Below are 13,039 nucleotides of genomic sequence, written 5' to 3' on the forward strand. Positions count from 1 at the left end.
AGATAACAGTCCAGAAAGCAAAAGGTGAGGCTGATAGCTAGAGTTACCTTGGCTTTATTAACAACCATCTCAAAACTTACCAATTAAGCAAACACACAGAAAGTTAACTCAGCACTTTCTTGCTACCGTAAGAAAGTGATTTTTTTTTCCCGACATAAAAAGTCTCAGTTTTTAATAGTTACTTTACTTCTGGGGAAAATGTGCATACTTATACCTTCTCTGAAAAAAGAATTCAATTGTTTCCATTTCACGATCCCCACCATTATCATTCAACTCTTATCCTTTAGAGTCAACCTAATGTACCTAAAATAAAGTGTAATGATAATATAATTTGTGGGAATGGCCTATACCTCTTTTTTTTTTGGTTTATATGTATACTTAGGCTTAGCAATAATAAAGATATTATTCTACAGTAATATTCTTAATTGAAAAAATGGAACCTCTCAGAATTGGAATGATTTAGGACAGAAATGGTTTCGCGTAGTTTCAGAAAAAGTTAAGTGATTTACAATTATTAAGTACAGAAAATGTATCACAAGATGTATTGTCTAATATTAATAAATGAAAGACCCTAGATCTACTTATTAAAATTAATAAGTATACTAAAATTTTTTTTACCATAGGGATGGAAAAATGGGTTACTTTAATACAGACTCCATTTAAGATAAGCAATTCATTGCAGGAACAGGAATACGAAAAATTAATGTTTAACATAGACAATACCTATGAAAGCAGAACAAATAATGTGTAGCTAAAATCATCTATAATAAAATACATTTGATTTATTTCATCACAGAAATGTTTATTTTTATGAATAAATATTATCTGATGATGAGTAATGAGGCATGTTTGCAAAATGATTAAATACTTTCCAACCTGACTTTAGTTTAATGTGAGGCATTTAGGAAACAACACTTATTAATCCCAAAGTTATGTGTAAGTCAAAGTTCCATAAAAGTCTGGACATAAACATGCTAACATAGTTTGCTTATCCTTAACAAATATAAAACACATGATATAAGCACACACAAAAAGATATATCAAAAAGCAATTGTGAATAGTGATGCTTTCTTAGGTTAAAGGAATGTGGCACTCAAACAGGATACATATTGATATGTTAAAGTAAAATTTTATTCCAAAAAGTAGAACTGAATATTTTATTCTATGTATATTGTAAATACCTGTTACAAGATTACTATTATTGTTTGTGAAGGGATTTCTGAGTCAAATATTAAATTACACAATTTTTATGCAGGTACACCTTACTACTTTCCTAAGTAAAATAACAAAAACACCCCGTTGTACACAGTTTGACCATTTAAAAAAAAAAAAAAAAAAAGGAAGGAAGAAAACATGAAAGATACTTGCTCCAAAGCTAGAAACAAAAATAAAACAAAACAACAAAGGTACAAAAGGATCAAAAGGAACTGCAAATAACTTAAGTGTTGGCCTGATCAAATCCCTCTAAAGACAACAAACTTCAGACATTAAGAAACTTAAAATTCACCATGTTCTACAGTCAATAAAAAAAATGACTAGGGGTTGGGGATATAGCTCAGTTGATAGAGTACTTGCCTTGCAAGCACAAGGCCCTGGGTTCAAATCCTCAGCACCACAAAAAAAAAAAAAAAAAAAAAAAAATGACTAAACATGCCAACAGATAAGAAAATGTGACCCATACAAGGAGAAATAATCTAATAATCAACAGATCAAACAATATCAAAATAATGGAAACAGTAGACATAAGTCAATACAAGGAAATATATTATGAAAATATATAAAGAAGCCGAATAAAAAGGAGAAATGGAACATACACAAAGGAACTCAAATGGAAACTCCTAGAGATGAAAAATATTACCTGAAATGAAAAATTAACGGATATGGTTAAATTTATAGACAACAAAAAAGAAATGATCAGTGAACTTCAGAACATGGCATTAGAAACTAACTGAAAATAAAACATGGAGAAAAATAATTATTAAAAAAGAAAATCACATGACTCAAAAACCTGTGTTTTAAGATTATATGTGTAACTGGATTCCTAAAAGAAGGGAGAAGGGTGGCAGAAAAGAAAAAACAACAACAACAACAAAAAAACCCTGCTGAAAGAAAAAAGAAACGGATGAATTTTACATCTTTCAAAAATGAAGATGGAAGAGCTGATTCTCAAACAACAAAAGTTAAAAGAATTAAATGGGAGCAAACCTGCAAAATAAATGATAAAGCTCTTCAAGGCGAAGAAAAAGACATCAGATTTAAAACTTGGATCTACACAAAATAATTAAGAGTGCTGAATAAGGTATTTATGTGATCAAGTTTAAATAATTTGATTTTCTCATTTTATAAGCATCTTTAATTGAAATGCATAGTTAAAAAGAAAAAATGTATTATAGGGTACACATCATATGTAAATGTATACTGTAAGACAAACACACACAAATGACAGGAGAGGTGAAAAGAAAGTCATTACCTTACATGTGAGGTTATATAATATACCACAATAAAAATAAAGAGGAGCTGGGTGTGGTGGCACATGGCTATAATCCCAGCTACTTGGAAAGGAGGCTGAGGCAAGAAGAGTCAAAGTATGAGAATAACCTGGGCAACTTAGCAAGACCATATTTCAAAGTAAAAAAATAAGGGGTTGGGGATGTAGCACTGAAGTAAGGTATATAAAAAAGAGTAATATCTAATAAACCCACAGGGGAGGGATAATGAGAAAAAAAATTCCAGTTATTAAAAAGGCAGAAAAAGAACAAAGACAGGTCAAAAAGAAAATCAAAGACAAGATTCTACAGGAGTCCACTGAACTGGAATTAACAGTAATTTAGTAATAATGAATATTGAATGAGTATCATGAATCATACCCAGATCTAATCATTTAAAATGGAAAAATCAATCCACCAGAAAAATCATGAAACTGATCTAGTATTTTGAGTTTATTGCCAAGAAATTAAAGCTCCACAAAGTGAGGTATATTTGCCCTAGGACACAGCCAACAAGTGGTAGGTTGAGCCTGGGACCAGAGTATTCGCTAAATACATGCACATAAAATTACATATAACTACATATATGGGGCTATATAATTTTTTGCACCATGCTTCTGTACATTATTTTGTGGATATCTTCTGTAATAAATGTAACTCCATATAATTTACAGTTACATAATATTCCATTATATTAATATACAATAATGTACCTGAAATTGCCCATATAGACTTCTCAATTTTATTTATTATAAAAAACAGGTAAGTAAATCTTTATGTCTACTTTTTACACTGAAATCTGAATGGAAATGTGGCAAAATGCTAATGGTGATGATTCTAAGGAGGAAACTATATGCTTCCTGCATTTTTTCTATGCATTACAATTTTTCTATGATAAGTATATATTTAGACCAATGGTTCTCAAGGGTGGCAAAAATAACACTGCTCTTTGGGGAAGCCAGAAAAGTGGAGGCTTATTTTTTGATTTTGTTATCTGCTAATACAATGTCTGCGGGGGACCATTTACAACACCAATATCCAAAATGTGCTGGGCAGTCCTGACAAGAATTCCCCCTGTAAGATGATCACAGTATTTCCAAAGATAAACAAGAATAAATTGAGGTTAAAAAAACACACAAAAACCAAAAACGAGAAGCCTTGTTACAGCACAGGGGGGAAGGAGGATAAATACGATTCATTCGTGATGAATTTGAGCAAAAGCAGGAACTGAACAAATATGGTTATTGAAACCTATTATAGAGAATCCTACGCTGTTCAAAAAGCACATAAAACTTACACTGTGAAAATCAAATGTAATTACTATTTAAAAAAATTCTTATCCAAGATGTTTACATTTGCCTGGGTGCTAAAGAAAGAAAGAAAACTTCAAGAAGTGTAATTTGTCTTCACAGACCCTATCCCTTCAACCTCGTTTTTTTTTTTTTTTTTCTCTCAAGAGCTGTAAAATAAAATGATTTACTTTATTCAAAAAAGAGGGGTATTAAAATGACTGTTTTTACAAAATAAAATTCATATTTGTATGAGTCATAAAAACAAATGATGAATGGAATGCGAATGATTAAATCAGTAGTCTACTCTTTTGTGTATTTTTATTAACCTGTCATTTCCACAGTATAGTGTCCTGAGTTAGTTGATAATAAAGAAAGAAAAAAAGTACTTAATCAACAGGCCTATGGTCTGCAATTTATCATTCAGATTCTGAAACCAGCAAAGAAAATAACCAATTCTCTTTACTAGCTTAGTTAAGCTTGTCTAACTTAAAAATCCAATTTCTGAGCAATCACAACAAAATAATAATAGAAAACTGATGATTAATGCTAATCTCTAAATTACCATCTAATAACAAAGAAATCCAATATTATTTAGCTTTTACTTATACTAAATTAAAATTTTCGGTATGGCCTGTATCATCTCTAGAATGAAATAAGAATATGAATTAACAACTTCCCAAATAACTATTTAATTTTCCTTTGATCATATAAACAAATGAACTCTCTTAAGAACATTTATATATCTTCACTGAAAGTCTATTGATTTTACAATGTCACCCCCTAGAGGAAACTTCAAAAATATAAGCATGAAACTTTATACCTTTAGTTATAGAAAACTTAAAAAGGAAGGAAAGGAAGATCTTTCTGGCTTTAGCTTTACCTACAGGATTAAACTTGAGTATCAAAATGTCATACAGTGTTTGCTGTTGGCAGAGATGCAAATGTTTTCTGCTTTATTAGAGGGAAGGGAGATGAAACTCAAAGGCATGTGCTGTTAACAGAAAAACTGTCCTTCATTTCCATTCTCCACTTAGAAATTTCCCAGATTACTTCACTGTCTTTTTGTTCTCCCAATTTAACTAGCCCCTTTCCCTTCAATCATTCTGCTGCTTATTCAACAACTTGTTCTCTAATTACTACCTGATACTGACAAATTTTTATTCAGCCAATTCTCTTCTGACAACTGATATTCAGTTTCTGAGTCCATCACTTAGAAACAGAAGGACCAGAAGGGCAGCAAAGACCAAACAAGGAATCTTGAAGGAAATCATCGTTGTTACAAATGCCAAGAGCTGCATGAATGTCAGTTGCCTCGCTTGTTTTGGTTATATATGGTTATAGTTCCCTTGAGGGACCACTATTACAATAAAATCCAGATCCTTTCAGCAAACATTTTGGAGTTCCTACTCTTTTTTAATGTAAGTATTTCTTGTGGTGGGCACTACCTGGCACAGCAAACAAAAGAAAGCAGCAAGGGAGCAAGCTTGCCTCCGTAAGTCTGCAGTTCAAAAGAGAAGACAGGCAAATGCAAAAGCGACTAAGGTGAAGCCACAGAAGACAGAGAAAAGACACAGAGAATATGACCCTTAAAAATAGGGATTTAAGTGAAGTCCTCCCAGGAAAAATGACATTCAGGTTAGTACTTTCAAGATAAAAATGGTGTTTTGTGTCGTGAGAAAAGGAAAAAGTGTGGCAGTAGAAAGAACAGTGTTTGAGTCTTGGAAACAAGAGAAAGTAAGGTGCCAGGAGTGGGATGAAATTCAGCTTGATTAATATTATAAAATATTACTCAGAATTCAAGTCAAAAGGGGCCACTGAGGACACATTTTTTTCTCACTGATATGGAGCTCCTAACAGGTGGCTTTGAAAAAAATTTTTGCTTTTCATAAAGCTTTATCTCATTTTTATGGTCTGAAACATGCCTCCTTAAATTTTTTTTAAAGAGCAATTAAAAAACAAACAAACAAACAAAAACCATCCCTGAACCCCAAAGCCACAACTTTCCTGTAAGTATACACACACAAAAATATATACATCGGATCACTGTGTATACAATTTTGTACCCTGCATTTTCATATAATTTTTCCCCTTATCATAAAAGATGCTTTGTACTTTTTACACAATTACATTAACTGTTTTCACAATAACATTTATATCTATATCTACCTATCTATTTATTTGTGATAGATATCACAAATGTATAAATAACCACTCAGGAAGTCTGCAAAAGGTTTTCAGTATATTTGTGATTATTTCCTAAACACAAGTTTCCCAAAACTGGAATAACTTAATAACAAATACTTTACATTTTACCTGAAGATCTTCAAAAACTTTCTATCAATCCACACCACTATGTCAGTATAGGCTTTACCACATTTATTGGCACTCGGTTAAAATCTTACCACTTTAATTCACATTTACTACTAAGCTGAATGTTAATAATTACTATTGACTCTTTTAAGATTTGTATGTACATTTTTTTGTTCACCGATTTATGGGAATCTTAGTATTTAAAAAAATACATTTGTGTGTTATATTCTAGAAATACTGACCCTTTGTCTTGATATTGAAAATGTTTTCCTAATGCAATATCTATTACATTAATTTGTATTGCTTTGTCACAGAAGTTCTACATGGTTAGAGTATACTACATCATTTACTTGAATTTTTTTTATTAGGCATTTGAAGCAGATCTTTCTAGATGCAACAGGAATCACTTGTTTGAAGCACAAACTAAGAAGCTACAATAGCACAGGTATAAGGTAAAGGTATACTAGAAAAACTAAGGAGGAAAATGCAATTTAAAAAATTAACAAGTGGTCGGTTGTGAGTGATATGAGAGAAGGGAGGAAAAGTTCAGCTTCTAATTTCAGCTAATAAATTTTAAAATATGGCAGAAATAAAAGATATTCTAGGAAACTTAATATATTAACATTAGCTCCAGCAGAATTTTTAACAGAATTTAAGAAATATATCAAACTTCCCAAAGAGCACAAAGTTCTGCTTTATTGATGACTTTTTTAACCCAACTCAAGTTTGAGGAAAAAGATGCAATTTTCTCAAGAATATTAAGATACCAGTACAAAATCTCAAAGTGGTAACTTAAAAAATAATAATAATAAAACTAAACTAATCTCAATAAACATTCTTGGGAGAACACAGAGAAAATAAAACTAAGTAAGAAAAAAAGTAATACTATTTATAGACTGGATACTGCAAAGCACCCCACAAAAGAAAATTAAAAAAAAAGATAAAATAGATGCCACCAAAATTACAATATTTCAGTCTGTGCAATACCTTGTTAATGAGGACAAAAAGACAAGCTAAAGACTGGGAGAAAATAAACAAATACCTTAGAGAAGACTAGTAACCCAATGATTAAAAAAAAAAAAAGGGGGTAGGGGCTGAACCATGAAAATTTCACCAAAGATGATATACATGTAGTAAAAAAGCACATAAGATGTTCAACTTCATGAGCCATGAAACAAAAATTAAAACTTATTACAATGACTAAGAAATAAAGAAATGCAAAATAATGCTGAGGATTTGAAGCTAGGTAAGGTAAAACACATCTGTAATCCCAGCAGCTCAGGAGGCTGAGGCAGGAGGACAGCAAATTCAAAGTTTCAGCAATTTAGGGAGGCCCTAAGCAACTTAGTGACAGCATGACTCAGAAAAAGGGCTGGGATATGGCTTAGTGGTTAAGCGTTCCTGGGTACAATCCCTAGCATCTAAATAAATGAATGAAGGAATGAATGAAGGAATGAATGAATGAATGAATAAATAAATAAATAAAAATAAATAAAAATGCTGCTGAGGATTTGTAGAAACAGGTTCACTCATCATTCATATGTTCTAAGTGGAAATGTAATATGATACTGTCACTCTGGAAAAACATACTATTTTCCTATGAAACTAAATGTACAATTATTAGAAATAATCAGAGAAATGGCAACTTATATCCACACAAAAAACTATACATAAACATGCTAGCATTATTTAAAATATATACAAACCTGAAACAAATACCCTACAATGGTTAAACTGTTAAGTTGTAGTATGTATACATGATGGAATATGACTGAGCAACTCATTTGGATCAATTTCCAGAGAATTATACCAAATAAATTCCAAGAACTTTTATAATGTGTGATTTCATTTATGTAACATTTTTAATGATAAAATTTAAGAACCAGAAAACAGGTTTGAGTTTGCCAGGAAACAGAGGTGAGGTGGGGTAAAATGGAAAGTAATATGGCTATAAGAATGTATACACACAAACAAATGTGAGTAAAACTGGGAAAGTCTGAGTAAGACTTATGCATTGCATCAATGTTAATATTTTGGTTGTGATACTTCATTATAGTTTTACAAGATATTACCACTGGGGGACACTAGTTAAAAGACACACAGAGTCCTTCCCTCTGAATTTCTTATAACTGCATAAGGATCTTAAATTATCTCAAAGTTCAAACAGGGAAACAATATATCTCTATAAACAGACAAAAAGTAATCTGACAAACATTGTTTCAGCATTCATTTCTGAATGTTTTCTGAAAAGAAAATAAAAGAGCAAACAACTCAAACAAAATTAAGTCAATTTTAGAATATGGTGAAACACTAGAGAATTACCAATAAGGTCAGAGATAGGTCATTTTGGGGAATCTAATAAATATTAGAAAAGAGAAGGCACAATATGTATATTCTATCATGATATGTCCCATGACTTATTTGAAAACCTATAAGCACAGTAAGTCACAGGTTGAGAATCTTATTCAAAATGCTTGGGCCAGAAATGTTTTGTGTTTTAGAATATTTGCATAAGCATAATCAACAAATATTCTGGAGAAGGGAACTAAGTCTCAAAGTGAAATTTATTTATGTTCTATATACATTTTATATACAGTCTGAAGGTCATTTCCTATAATAATTGTATTAATTTTGTATATGAAATAGTTTCATGATGTGGAACTTTCTATTTGTGGTGTCACGGCAGCACTCAAAATTTCAGATATTTAGAGTGTACAAATTTCACATTTAGAATACTTAACCTGTACTAAATTAGAAAATATGCAGTATTGGGATTCTATTACATTTCCTTGCTACATTAGTGACATAAAACTAAAAAGTGATGAATTATTGTATGTTTGTTTATTTGACAAACACAAAATTAACATTCTCTATGTCTTAGGTATTGTACTAGGAGATAGAGATTCAATGATTATTAAAAAAACATTTCTTGCTTAGAGTATACGTTCTAGTGGAATATTAATAGCATTTAGAGAGGAGGCATGCATTAAGTATTTATGAATCCTGACTATGTGCCAGGTGGTAAAACAACAACAACAACAACAACAAAAACAACAAGATATCAATCCTTGTCCCCTAGGAGGACCAAGATTGAAAGGAAAATAGATATTTATAACACAATATGTTAAGCAAAGGACCACACTAGAATAATTTCTAGACTGTCCTTAAGAGGTCATGAAAAGCAATCTACAAGAAATAAAATTGTACTGAACCAGTAAGAATAAGTTAGTCAAATTCAGAGGAAGTTAGAATGGGATTTCAGGCAGAGAGCAGCAGATATAAAACTTTTATGAATCAGCATGTAGTTTAGCAATATAATCAATTTTATTCTCACAAAAATTCTTCCTTACTCTAAGAATTTAGAAAATTTTTATTTGCTATAAAATAGGAAAGTATCCCTGTACACATTTTGAAGCTGACATATAAACCTTTTCTTCAAGAAGTTTAAACAGGTTTAAAAAAAGTCATTTCTGTACACTGTCAAATACTGATATCTAAAAAATGCATTACTCTTCCAATTTTAAATATTCTAACAATGTAACTATCATAATCTTCTGATTATAAAAAGCTCCTAAGTGTCAGAAAGTTTACATTGTTCCTTTTTCTTTTGAAAAAAATTCTTTTCCTGATACTTCTATTACTTAGCCTATAGAATTGCACAATGAAGAATGCATTCGAATGCTCAAGAGTCCTTTCCTGGTTCTTCTTCATACTCCTACAACAAAAAGTATTTAAAAGCTTACAAAATTTCTGTGAAATAAAGTACCAAGAGTCTTTACAAATATTGTTAATACATAATTGGCAAAACAACAAGGATACATATTGAGTATTTTAGAATTAAATATAAAAAATAATTTTTATTGGAAATGCATCTTATAATCAGTTAAATTAATATGATTAATACTTTCATTTTATGAATTTAACATGGAAAAAAACAATTCACATAAAAAAACTAGAAGAGAATGAAAGGAATCTGTCACAACAAAATCCTTGAATTGTTTGAATTCTGTCTGGTTTATATGCTAAAAACCATATAATCACATCCCTTCAAACAATATTTTTAATACTACCTTGGTTAAAAGTTCAATTATGTTTGTCTCAATATTTCCTTAAAAATTAGAAAAGGATTTCTTAGGCCATCATTCCAGTAACTCATCTTCTCAATTCCTATGATATATACAAAAATGACATTACAAAGATTATTTTAAAAATTGATCATTTCCTTTGAATCAGAGCCTTCTTGTCTATTGTAGGACACAGTTAAAAACATAAATTTCAACATGGTTTTGCCAAAAAAAAAAAAAAAAATTAAATGTTTTTATCCTGTCTCCTATTTTAAATCTATTTTTGTTAAAACAAAACAAAGCAAAAACAAACAAAAAACAAAATGAAACAAAACAACCTCAGAGCTAAAGATTTAGCTCATTAATTTAAGGAGAAACATATAACATTTAAGTGCAAAGCCAGGTGTTAATGCCAAGCTACTTTTTCAGAAAAATATAACATAATTTTCCAACTGGCATATCAATCATTTCCTTTCTAAATTCTAATTCAACAGAGCAAGAAGCCACATAGCCCCTAGAGGAGCTTGTTGTTTGGATGAAACAGGGAATTTCTGCTTTTAGTATTTTTCTTTTGATCTTTGTGTTTTGCTCTCAACTCAGGAATTAATGAACAGAGAATGCAGCAATAAGGTCATCTAATGAGAATTCTTATCATTTTGGAAATTTGGAACACTGCAACACAGGACAGCTTTTAAATTGAAGCATTATCCCTAAGAACAGAAGAATTTTTGCCTATGGCCCTTGCAGGTAATTTTGTGAATTGGAAAATCAATTCCTTTAGACTTTGAAGAATGCTATAAAATCCCCAGTTTGAAGAGTGCTGGTTGAATATGCCTAATGCACAAATACTAGAAAAGAAATCATCTTGAATAGTCTTCTGTTGAACAGCAAAATCAGATCCACAAACACAGCAGCTAAAGTAATCATCAGATAGCAAATAAAAACATATAAATTATTTGAAGTGAAACGAGTATTTAAAAAAATCAGCAGTAACGAGAAACTATCAGAAATGCTCTTTTTTGTTTTACTCTCAACTCAGAATGATATTCTTTATTAATAAACAGTTAAGGTCATTTGATGAGAATTTTTATCATTTTGGGAATCTGGAACACTGCCTCACAGAACAGTTTTTAACATGAAGCATTACCCTTAAAAGATAGATGTATATATGACATATATGAATTGTAAAATATATAGTTGGGATTCTATTACATTTCCCTAACAATTAGTGACAGCATCTTAAAAAGTGACTAACTGCTGTATAATTTATTCAAAAAATAAAAAAAATTACAAGTATTCACTGTCTTAGTTACTCTATTAAGAGTCAGAATTCAATAAGTATCCATACAAAAGAATTTGGAAACAAATTAAAAATAAAAGTAAACTCAATGAATGAGATAAACAATAAGTTGCATGGAGATGAAGATAGACCTTGAGGAAAAAAAAATGTAGAAAAAAAGAAAAATTATGGAAGAATTAAGTGAAAGAAATTGAAGGGGAAAACTAACACATGTCTGATCAGTTTCACTAGGGAACAGAGAGAAAGGAGAAGCAATATCTGAACAGATTTTCATTATTTTCTAAAACTGATGAAAGATATCTATCTACAGACTCAGAAGCTAAAAGTCCCAAACAAGTAGACAAAAATAAATTAACACATAAAGAAAGAAAGGTCTAGGAAATTAGAAAGTAAATCATAAAGCAAGAAATTAATAAATTGGTTATAGTTTAAAAATGAGTTTTTGAACAAGGATTTAATAGAAAAAACAAACTATGAACTGGGAGAAGACATCTGCAACACAAATAACACAGTATTAATGTATGTATTATTGAGAAAAGACAGCACAAAAAATAAAAGGGCAAAAGCAGTAAATGGGAATTTCAAAGGGGAAATCACATATGGTTAATTAACATATGAAAAGATGTTGAACATCATTAGGACTCATAGAATTGTAAGTGTAATTCCATTCACACCCACCAGATTGGCAAAAATCAAAAAGTCTAATAACATTAAACATGAGTACATTAGCATTCACTTTATTATTTCTTAAACTCACTATGAACATTATGCAAGTTTATATATATTTATATATGAAAATTTTATCGATAACTGGATTTTGCAATAAAATGTATGTTCATAACCCTGTGGAGGGCCATTTCAGTGAAATAGTGGAAATGAAAACCAGACTGCAATGGGCTGAGAAGACTCTATAAGAATTTAAAGACAATTCTAGACAATTTGACCTTATGTATGGGGTTGGGCACAAGGGGCTCCAATTTTAAGGGGATGTCATGGTGAGAGTTTCTGTTACGTTTTTATTTTTTAAATAAAGAAAACTGGAACAGGTTTAGGAAGAAATAACAAAAGGATGAGGATAACCACATAGGAAATAAAGGGTCCTGGGCAGTCACAAAGGTACATCATAATACAGAACCCATGAATAAGGATTAACTTAGATGAGAACAAGGGGTCCTATTTCACTGCTATGAGAGATTATTTCTTTGTTTTGCTCCTATCACTTTTCCCCAGCTCTATCCACTCCAGTCAAGATGGTGTCCTTACTTCTCCTTCAAGCAGGTCTCTGCCTAAGGATTTTTATACTTTATTCCCTCTATAAAGAATATTCCTTCCCAAATGAAAATGAAGAGTTGCTTTCCAATTCTACCTTTGATCAAATGTCAACTCAGGCATGCTCTTTGACCACTCTGAAACAAAATGAGGTCAAGCATAATCAATTCACTGCCTACAGAAGTGACAATTGCGTTAGATCTTAAATCATGAAGTCTGACAAGCGCAGAAAAAAAGTGGGCATTCTCCCAGATTTGAGAATTGGGGTACATATGGAGTGTAGTAGAGACGACAATGGACCAGATTTTAGCTGACCTT

The 13,039-nt window shown here is 31.0% G+C and overlaps 1 protein-coding gene across 2 annotated transcripts in view; it reads right to left on the bottom strand.

Moving 5' to 3' along the window:
• The window catches only part of VTA1 (vesicle trafficking 1), a 68,069-nt gene that overhangs the window by 54,046 nt on the left and 984 nt on the right, over positions 1 to 13,039 (bottom strand). The gene's annotated exons all lie outside the window — the stretch shown is intronic.

Source organism: Sciurus vulgaris (genome assembly GCF_902686455.1).
Source record: "Sciurus vulgaris genome assembly, chromosome: 7".
Taxonomy (NCBI): Eukaryota; Metazoa; Chordata; class Mammalia; order Rodentia; family Sciuridae; genus Sciurus; species Sciurus vulgaris.